The sequence below is a fragment of the Macrosteles quadrilineatus genome, unplaced genomic scaffold, assembly GCF_028750875.1.
Source record: "Macrosteles quadrilineatus isolate MER2022 unplaced genomic scaffold, UCM_ALF_1.0 Scaffold_5__1_contigs__length_97177068, whole genome shotgun sequence".
NCBI classification, from domain to species: domain Eukaryota; kingdom Metazoa; phylum Arthropoda; class Insecta; order Hemiptera; family Cicadellidae; genus Macrosteles; species Macrosteles quadrilineatus.
In genome coordinates this window covers 94,118,208-94,128,835 of record NW_026542598.1, presented here as the reverse complement: position 1 = coordinate 94,128,835, position 10,628 = coordinate 94,118,208, and the positions used below count along the sequence as shown (strand labels likewise).

The window sequence follows — 10,628 nt, the reverse complement described above, 5'->3', positions numbered from 1 at the left end:
TGTAATTCCCGCTAGCCAGCGCGTCCACATACGACTGAGATAGTTTGTCCGAAGCGCTTTGGTAAAAAACCATCTTCACTATGTTGCCCACCAGTACCTCCAAAATAACGCTAGTGCCATATTGAGCATGACTGTGCAACCGTGCCGCCGTGATTATGTAGCCAGCAGGGTTGGTAAGCTCGGTCATGGCGATCCTTGAGGGTCCCTCGACAGCCTCCAGCTTGTCCAGTTTAGCACGGAGATCAGACATGGTTCTGAAACATTTAAACCTGTTAGTACTGTGAGAGTTTGTGACTACAAACAAACTTAGTAAAACGAGGATAATACAGGACAATAACAGTTGTTAAAAACGATACTAATTAACAAACGTAGTCTTACAGCAAAGTAAACCAATAATTATCCTAAGAAAATAACAACCTTGTAAAAAATAGTCCCAGCAAATCAAAGTAACATAACATAGTAACATACCTATACAATACAAAATAGCCTGTAACAAAGCTCGATCCAGCACCGATCTACAGTAAACTAATCTCAAATTTGCTTAATTACTATTAGAACAGACGAATGACGGTAGTAACGTAATATTATAAATCTGATTCTATAACTAATAACGGGCTAATGTTACAAATACAAAGTGTAACTACTCTATATTTTCCTACCAATTATCAATGTATTATTACAACTATGACACCAGTCCACTAACCCATCAAAACTACAAAAGTATTTCACGTCAAATATAAATTTTAATGTGTTTAAAAAAGATTGTAATTTTTAATGTAGATTGCAAACTGCCAAAGACTGTCGCACCCATTTGGCAAGGTAAATTTAGAAAAAAACTCAATGTTGATTTGGTATAAAATGTTGACTAAACCTATAGTGCACATCACATGTACATATGACTAACTAGCCTCACAACTAGTACAACAATCAATACTGGAGACATGGTAACAACAGAACAAAACCACTTGATTTAGGAATCAAACAATTTAATTAAACAATTTAACGTTAGCCGATTATAGTGTTAACAACTAGGTAGTGAACAGCATCCTTTGTAAACAAGATAAACTATTGATTTCGTCAAGTAAAATCCTGGTAAATGAAATAATAGCTACAGTAATAAATCTAGTTGATGTGTAAGCTGATAGTACGTCACAACTCATACAACACAACCCAAACCAAAGTCAACAATGTAAATCAAGGCTAACTACTTTAACAATATCAACAACAATAATAAACCTCATCCTAACATCAAAGACAGGGACAAGATAAGCTGTACTAAACTAAACAACATTTTGAAGCAATGATCTGTTACAGCTGGAAGGATGGCGGCTACAAAAAAGGTAGTTTGTGCGTTTATTGACTGGGCTAGATGCGACAATGCAGCACAGAGGTGTTCACTAGCCTGCACGCACTCTCTTTGCCGACGCCCAGCTGAAGCTCAGCGTGAGCTGCTTGGCTATAATTAAAGAACATCACAAATTTTCACCACAGTCACTCAAGAATACAATGCAAATGATTGGTATCCTTGCCTGAGAGAGTGAGGAAAGAAACTTAAGCAATGATGAACTGCAGAACACAATAGACATTACCAGAAACTCTTGAACCACAGATTCTTTTTCTATCCGTTGCCGCTGCGCTACCGGGTTCACTATCAATGGAGAGATAGATCAAGCGTTTTCTTAGCCGTCTGACACTCCCAAATGTACACGCAGATGGTCGGAAAAAGATGTTGAAGAGCATATCTGCATGTCCGTATATGATTTAAGGAAGCGTTCATGATGCTCAGTAGCCTAGCTGCCTCTCACTGTAAGCAGTTATGCTTGACCAGTTCCAACGTTCAAAACCACATGTCTAGAGTGCTGGACAGTTTTTTCTTCTTCATATAAGTCTAAACGAGATGGGAAAAGCAATTCTGCTTTGGTTGTCTGTCTTTGTGAAAAATCGAACCTCAACCTGCTGCTTTTTCTACAAGAATTCTACATTAACTTGTATATAGTATACAGCTCAGATTGTTAACACTTTTTTTATTATGGTACAAACTGTTTATAATACACTGTATATTATATGTTTTATTGGAAGTAAAATGCTCATGCTGTAAATAAGTCTTTTACAGCATTTCCAATTCTTGTAATTCTTCAAATTAATTTAATTCCAATTCTTAATTTAAATTACTAACAATTTTATTTACGCCTCCAGTACTGAGTACCATTGAGTGATTACAGTACATTCAATTTAATTTGATTTCATGTTGATTGCTGGTTGCAACGGTGAAAATTGCTGTTCCAAAACTACCTATCGATTAACATATAATAATCATTGATGTAGAATAAGTATTGAAAAGAATTTCCAGCTATATTTATTTCAATTACTCGGAAATGCCATTCTTTGGTTTAAGAATTGTAATAACTAGGTGGGGTCTCTATCCCTACTGGTATTATAAAAAGATAGGTAAAGTTCTGTCCTGTTGTCAGTTTCTTTTTTTCTCCCTCTTTCTTCTACAGCTGTTCAACAAAAGTTGTTGCCCCGCTTAATCCTATACTGAAATGTTTTTGTTCCTAGTTAATAATAGAATTTTGTGACCATAAGACTGATGAGGCTCCGAGTTTTAAAATCAATCTAGTTAATGAAATGTTGAAGAAGGGCATAAAAAGTGGGATGCGACAATGATCGCCCAACACTGTAAAGATTACAAACATGGATATTTTGTGAACTTGAAAGGACTGCAGGATGCCCTGGACACTTGACAGTGCACATCTTTGATCACAAGAGTAGTGCTTAAACTTTTATTGAAATTCCCTTCATAGATAATTAATGAAGGCTGACTGGGCTAGATGCGACAACGCAGCGCAGAGGTGTTCACTGGCCTGCACACGCTCTCTTTGTCGACGCCCAGCTCTTCACCAGGTCATCTAGATGACCAACCAATAATATATTTATTAAACCTTGAAAACATACTAAAACTTTTGTTGAACCATATTTGCATATTACTTTTATTTAAATAAAGTAGACAATAGACATGGAGAAAAACTAAATGTTGTACTCTGGTGCATGGCAAACAGAAAAGGTATTCCATAATCAGACAAAGATTTCAAACCTGAACTTATTTTGTTGAAGAAGTGTTTGAGAACTTGCACCCAACAAGACTGCATTAAATCTGCGGTAAAATCGAGATGTTTGACGGTGGTGGAAAAGCTGAGTGATGTATGGATAGGAGATTGTATGGAACGTGCACGCATGTCATACACCAGTCAACTGATCAGCCTCAACCTTGGCCTTGAACTTGGAGATAGAAGCTACCTTACTGATAACACCGATGTCAGCTTCATTCCCGGAACAATTAAGACTAGGACAGAGTTGCTCTCGTTGAATGGTAAACCTTGGTCAACGTGAAATAAGCAGTGTTCTCTTTGTTATATGTGTGAAATTTAAACTACAAATCAGTCCATCACTGTATGTCCATTTTTAAGTAATCTTAGATTAACATTTTTACACAATAGGGTCCATTCTGAAGGTGATGGCAGGAATTGGCGATCGTTCGTACATAATCTAAAAAACGCATCCTGGCAATACAGGTGGATCTTAATACATGAATTTGACAAATATAAAACTTATATTAAAAATTAACAAAATTTTCAACACCATAAAAATAAACCGATATAACTTTAATGAACTCAGACAAACTGGTTAAATTGTATTTCTAAGTCTTAACTTTTTTTTAAACTATGGTTATACATTGTTAGTTTAAGGAAAGATGTTCAATTTCATTTTGAAGGAATTAATTTTTAGTTTAAGAACAGTTATGTTAGAATTAGTTTTAGACGTGCCAACCCGGCAGACTACCGCTTTTTCATTCATTCATTCTTATGTAATCTATATATATAAAAGGCAAAGCCCTCACTGACTGACTCACTCACTCACTCACTCACTCATCACTAATTCTCCCACTTCCCATTTACCTAGGAGGCTGAAATTTGGTACACTGATTCTTTAGGCATTAAATAGGAAAACTAAGTTGTTTTTATTCTGATCGGACTCTCGGGCTCCACCCCAGTGGCTCTGGGGTTTCCCATGTTAACCGTATGAGTACTCATATTTAAATGGAATTAATGAATCTTAACAGCTGTTTCAATTAAACAAGTTGGTTCTGTTCTATGATGTGCAATAGCATTTAAGTTACAAGGATTACCAACAAGGGTACAGCACTATTATTTTTTTTTTTTTTTATTTATGACAACAGCTAATTTGCAACCAAAAGGTGAGTGAGCGTAGCGAACGAACTTCAACCTGGAGGCGAGTTAGCGTAGCGAACGAGCTAACCTGAAGGCAAGTGAGTGCAGCGAACGAGCTCCAACCTAAAAGTGAGTGAGCGTAGCGAACGAACTTCAACCAGGACGTGATTGAGCCATGCGAACGAGCTCATCTTGAAAATTAAGAAGTTAAACGGGGCAAAGCCCGCGGGTACAGCTAGTATATATATATATGTATGTGTGTATGAATTTGAACGGTGTTTTGTCTTGGGGACGACAAAGCCAAAATTATATCAGTCCCGAGTCTAGGTCTTCATGAGACCTAAGATGTAGCTTATTCCCTGTATGGGAAATTCTCTGAAAATGAATTAGCTGATGTTAAGCGCTATGCAAGAATAAGCCAAAAACCCGTGTTTTGTGAGAATGTTTAAAGTTTCCCTCTAAACAAAAAATCTCATAATTAAGATGTACAATGAGTCCAACAGAACCAAATCTAATAAAACTGTGACTTACCTAACCTGGGCATAGTGGAAAAAACAGCCCATCAGTTGGGCTTCTCGTCGCTGTCTCAAAATCTGATATTATGAATTGGGGATTCCAATTCGGGATCTCCCCCCGGATGTACCGGAGAACCCTAACGTAGGCAGATTGGCTTTTCAAAGACATTATGGCGTATGCCACATGAAACAGCTGTAAATTGTATTTTCTAATTAATATAAATTCTTTTTGCCTAATATCATTGACTATTCTGTGTATAGTCAGTGTTAATAGTCTATAATACCATAAAACTATTTTCTATACACTAATGTGAATGACCTGTTTTTGTTGCTTGTTTATAAACTGCGAAAATCCGTCATTATCGGTCATCGTCGGCTTAGTTCATAACCGATTGAAAATATATTTATGCTACATTATTCATTTCATATTTGTTGACTGACAAATACCAACCTCTCAAAAAAAGCCCTTTCTAATGCATTTTACTCATGAGAATTAATTTGTTGATGTAAATTAAAATCCGAGAGTCATAGATTTGAATTTTATAAGTAAGAAACCTTCTTCGGATGAAAAAAATTTTAAAAATTAACTGAGTAACTCGAGGGGACTTAAACGTCTGCAAGTGCTTCTCGCAGCGCTGTTCAAAGGTGCAACATAGCTACTGTAGCCCCGATTTTCAGAGCATTTCCGAGCAGAGGTAGAGCGTACCCTTAAAAGAGACAAAATATTATTGTCTAAGGCTAACTTCTTTCTTTTACTTCATACTTTTGCGAAGTCTATAGTTAGTTTTACATTACAAACAACAATTATTATGTAGGTTAAATTTGATTCATATTAAAATACTTACTTCATGCATGTACTCAGCATGGACTGTTATCAACTGATATGCATTCAGCTCCTGTGGCAACACCTTAAATGTTGCATCCATGTGGAGCCTTGTCGTCTGTTGCAGCATGGGATCATTCTGCAGCCGCGGGGATATATACGGCTGCAGTCCAGCCCTCTTTCTGGCCACCTATCAGACCAGGGAAAAAGTTACCAGCATCCTCTATTCCCTGCACCCCTTTCAAATGGCTGTATTCCGGTCTTTCAAGTATTGCCGCAAACTCAGTTAATGAATGTGGCATTGGAGGCAGGCCTTGCCTCATTGACATTGGAGGGAAACTCGATGATCGGCGCAGCAACAGGGAACCTAAATCAAATAAGTTTATTTAATCAATTTATTTATTTTAAGAGGCTGATTCAGCAACGTGAAATAAAAAAACCCTGTCACGTTTTAATATATGATTGACCTAAAAAACATTGTTCATTTACATTTAATAATTAGTAGTTTTGCAAATATAAGATTGAAAAATAAAATGTCAAAAATAAAGAAAAAATAAGTAAATAAATAAGGTACCGGTAGAAAAAAGGTAAATCATGTACTATATGGTACAATACCTCGTCAAGTAGTCCAAATGATGATTGAGGTTAGAAACCTACATGTTTCGCCGTAAATACGGCATCGTCAGGGTTACAAAAACGAAGACATCGATGTCACACGCACACAATAAATACACGGATACGAACATTTAATTACGGAAAGACAAAATAAACATTTAATTGACATTGATAGGCCTATCACACGCACACGACACGGACGGTCCCGGCGCAGGTAGTAGACTGCAGTGTCAGACTCCTTCCGTCGTGTGCGTGTGATAGGCCTATCAATGTCAATTAAATGTTTATTTTGTCTTTCCGTAATTAAATGTTCGTATCCGTGTATTTATTGTGTGCGTGTGACATCGATGTCTTCGTTTTTGTAACCCTGACGATGCCGTATTTACGGCGAAACATGTAGGTTTCTAACCTCAATCATCATTTGGACTACTTGACGAGGTATTGTACCATTATTATAGTCATATAAGTAATCCAGGGGCCATCAACATGGAATTTAATAAATCATGTATGTCAAAATGTAATTTGAAAATTTGGTAAAATTTCTTCATATCAGCCTAAATGTTTCTATTTCGTGTCCTCTTACCGTTGCAAAGTTTTTAAAATGTGACTTAGAAAGTTTTTTATGAAAAGTTGTCTGGTTGTTTGGTTGTTAAAACTGGCACATCCTTGAAGTGAGTGTCAGAGATGTTAAACGCCTGGATTTCCCGAAAAAAAATGTTATTAATAACTTTTGTGTTATGTTTAATGGCTGTAAAACACTTTTAGAACAACCCCCCCCCCCCAGCTTATGATTCCGAAGGATAGACATTAATTTACAAGATACAAGATAAGATACAAGAACTTTATTGTTAGTAAAATACGTAATGTGGTACATTAGCATCTCCTAACTCGTCAACTAATCCTAAACATAAACATAATTTAACACAATTTAACTTCTCCACCTTAACATATTCTAACATTCTATAATTAGTAAATTAAATTCATCATCAGTCACTAGCCAAAATTCATCTATTGTGAACAAACAGAGCTTAATTCTAACTTTCTTCAACTTCTTTTTAAATAAATTAAGAGGGAAATTTTGAAATTGATTTGGTAGATGGTTCCAAAGTCTTGGAGCAAAGAAAATACTTGCCAATTTTGCTTGTCGCCTTGTGTCATGCCTACTGATATGGATGTTACTTTTACCTCTAAGTGTCATATGAGTGAATTTGTTCATTTGTTGTTTTAAAGATGTTAGCTTTGAAATATATTAAAAATCGGTGAATGATTATGCAAGGAACGGTAAGAATCTCAAGATTTTTGAAAGTTTCCACACAAGAATCCCCAAAGCTCAGTCCCGCCATACACCTCAAAACTTTTTCAAATGGCTAGAAGTTGATTTATGTTTGTTTTGGTAGTGTATCCCCATATTTCGATACAGTACGTTAAATTGAAATAAAAAAATTTGTAGTAGATTTTTTTCAAAGTTTCAATAGAACATACTTAACCAAATCTTCTTAATATAAAATTTCATTTCACTTGCATTTAGAATCCGATTCAGCTGACCGAAATCATAGGATATATTTTCTAATTTTACTGTTTAAATAAGCAAAAATAACTATGACTAGACAAATTAAGATGGCAATCAAAGACCATTCCTAAATATTTGTAATACTCTACTTTTTCAATAGATTCGCATGTACAGTTGGCGTCGAGGAAAGTTCAGCCACAACCACAACCTATTTTTGCTTATCACAAACAAGAAGCTGTAGCTCTCTTTAGCAGCTGGTTGATGTTTTCCAACCCTCAGATGTTAAGCTATTATTTTAATGGTAGATGGTCAAGTGGAGGGGATTGATTTCTTCCACTAAAACCGCCTAAATTTTGTAAATAAAGTATGACTCAAACTGCTTTAACAAATCTTCATAATTAAGCCTTAAAAGTTGACATTACACCCCAGACAATGAGGATCAGGATAGGCCTACGTGGGTTATCAAGCTACTTTTCTGGGTGCAAGCTAACAGTTTGTGTATATTACCTTTTTCTATAGAATGTATTTTTTATTTACATTATGGGCTTAGTGGCCGTTTAAGGCACAAAAACTCCAAAATTGATAATGTCCTACACATAAGTAGTTGTAGCCAAGAGCTGAATGGCCAGTTGCAGTATATGTGCTATTGTGCTACCTCTGCATGAATTTAGTATAGGCCTGTAGTCTTTTGCTTTTGTTAAGCATTACTTAAACAGATCTTGGTTTCCACCTCAGCCTATGGTAGAGCCCCTCTGATCCGGCTGTCAATTGCAGCCAACTGGAATGAATCTTCTGTTCTGGCAAACAGCGGGAAGACTTATTAATTTTAAAAGTTTCCTCTAGCCATCTGAAAAATAAATCAATGGTTACACTTTTATATAATTAAATAGCGTATGAAAAATTTGCTATTTATGGGAAATTTGCCTAAATGGGAAATTTGCTAAAAAGGAAAATAATTTTTAAAATTTAGGATTAGGTGTTCCACAATTTTTGTACCACAAAACAGTTCAATATGCCAAGATGAATAATTGATAATTGATTGATTGATTGATGTCATAGAGAGAAATGTTTCTAGCCAGGACCGGATTTTTAAGCATAAGCAACATAAGATCGTGCCTAGGAGTCCGTGCTACAAAATAAATTAAGTGAAATTACTTTTACTTAACACACGAAAATTCAAAATTTCAAATAGTATATTTCATCACTAAGGAGTTTGTAAAGTGACTCTTTTCGACCTGAGTTTAAGTTTTGCAATCGAGGCGAAGCCAAAGTCATGAAAATTTTTTGTCATGTTGCATCAATAATTAAGCTAGAAAACAAAATAGAGGATAAATAAAATGATGTTTGTCATATAGGAGCCTACATAGTGAAAACTTATAGGCCTATGCAGTTAGAGAGTATTGAGCCATTTGAAGAATTTTAATTTTATGTTACTTGAGTTTAGAATAACACGTTTAAGGATAGAGGCCTATTAGAAGATCCAAACAAAAGTTTGATTCTTCTATCAATGGCAAACGGCTTGATTGAATTCCCTAAGTATTACACACCATTGTCACCAGAAATAACAGAGATGAACTCAAAAGAAAAGGAAACACTCCTGACCATAGCATCCTGGAAGGAAAACAATAATATAAGTAGTTACTTGGTAAAGATTTCACAAAAAGATTTTGAAAAAACTGGCTGGCTTCTATCGTAGTCGATTACTGCAATGCTACATGTCTCCAAAATGGAAGACCTCGTTAAACCCAGGTTTTCAAACCAATTTCAACTGAATTCAAAAAACTAAGCTTGGTCTTTGTGCCATACAACAACTGCAATCACTTTTGTTATTTTACATTGTAGATCTAAAGAATAAAATGTTGACCCATCTTGACCTAATGAATGACGAACCGATAAGAGGCTAAATTAAAAGAAATATGAGAAAATCAAGGAATTCCTACAAATCAGAAATTTATCTATAGAGGAATCAATCAATGTCGACAAATTAAACTTCATCATTAATTAAACTTTCCCCAGCAAAGTGTTGGTAACAGCTGTGGAGTTTACGTATTAATTACAACTCAGTAGGCTATTAAAGCAAAAAAAACAAGATTGACGATATAAATATGGTAGCCTATTTGACTGCACCGAATTTAGAGAGAAACTTTAACCACGCTGTCTCCGATTAACTGAGCGTAGATAGATGATAGCCTTGTCTACGAAAAAAGGTCTAATCAGCTTCACCATCAGTGGTGCCAGTGTCAAAAATGTAAAAGATGGTTAAACATTACTTCCGCATAAAAAGACATCAATCCTATCGTTAAAATAGGCTCTGTTTTATTTACATTTTATTTCTAACATGTGTTCAAACTGTTATTATGATTAGCCTACTAGTTGAATTGTTTATAAATTACATTTTCAGAGTGACTCTTTTGTACCCTCTCAAGAGATTCCTCGGATGACACAGCAATGGTAAAGCTCCTTGGTTTGGTTTCCAGCTGGACAGCCGACTAGACTAGAACAACCACGCTGCCCATGTTGCCAAGGCCTGCTCGAGTGTCTTCTGAGACGCCTCCGGAAATGTGTCACTGAGCAGTAGGCCTACCTGCTGAATGGTATACCATACCCTGTTCCATTCGCACATTGCGTACGGACTGCACCTTTGGAGTCATGTGTCAGAAAGGGAGAAAGTACTAAAGCTTCAAAAAGCGGCAATCCGTATCATCTCAAGGAGCTCTGTTAGAGAACACTGCAAACCGATTTTTAAGAGACTTGGAATTTTAACCATCTGGAGCCATTACATCTACGCCTGCCTGATTGAAATCAAATGCAGTGTTCCATTTCTCAATACACATCCATGCTATTAATACATGAGCTTTCCCGAATCTTTGATGTCCCCCGGGCAAGACTGAGCAGAACGCTCAATTCCTTCCCCACATCTGCCATCAAGTTTTTCA

The 10,628-nt window shown here is 36.1% G+C and overlaps 1 long non-coding RNA gene across 1 annotated transcript; it reads right to left on the bottom strand.

The window, feature by feature from the left end:
- Positions 1–13: 13 nt before the first annotated feature.
- LOC128995308 (uncharacterized) lies at positions 14–5,953 on the bottom strand. Its single transcript, XR_008490968.1, has 3 exons — positions 5,590–5,953; positions 4,761–4,937; positions 14–254 (listed from the first exon to the last, which is right to left on the bottom strand). It is a non-coding gene; the product is annotated as an uncharacterized LOC128995308 (long non-coding RNA).
- Positions 5,954–10,628: the final 4,675 nt, after the last annotated feature.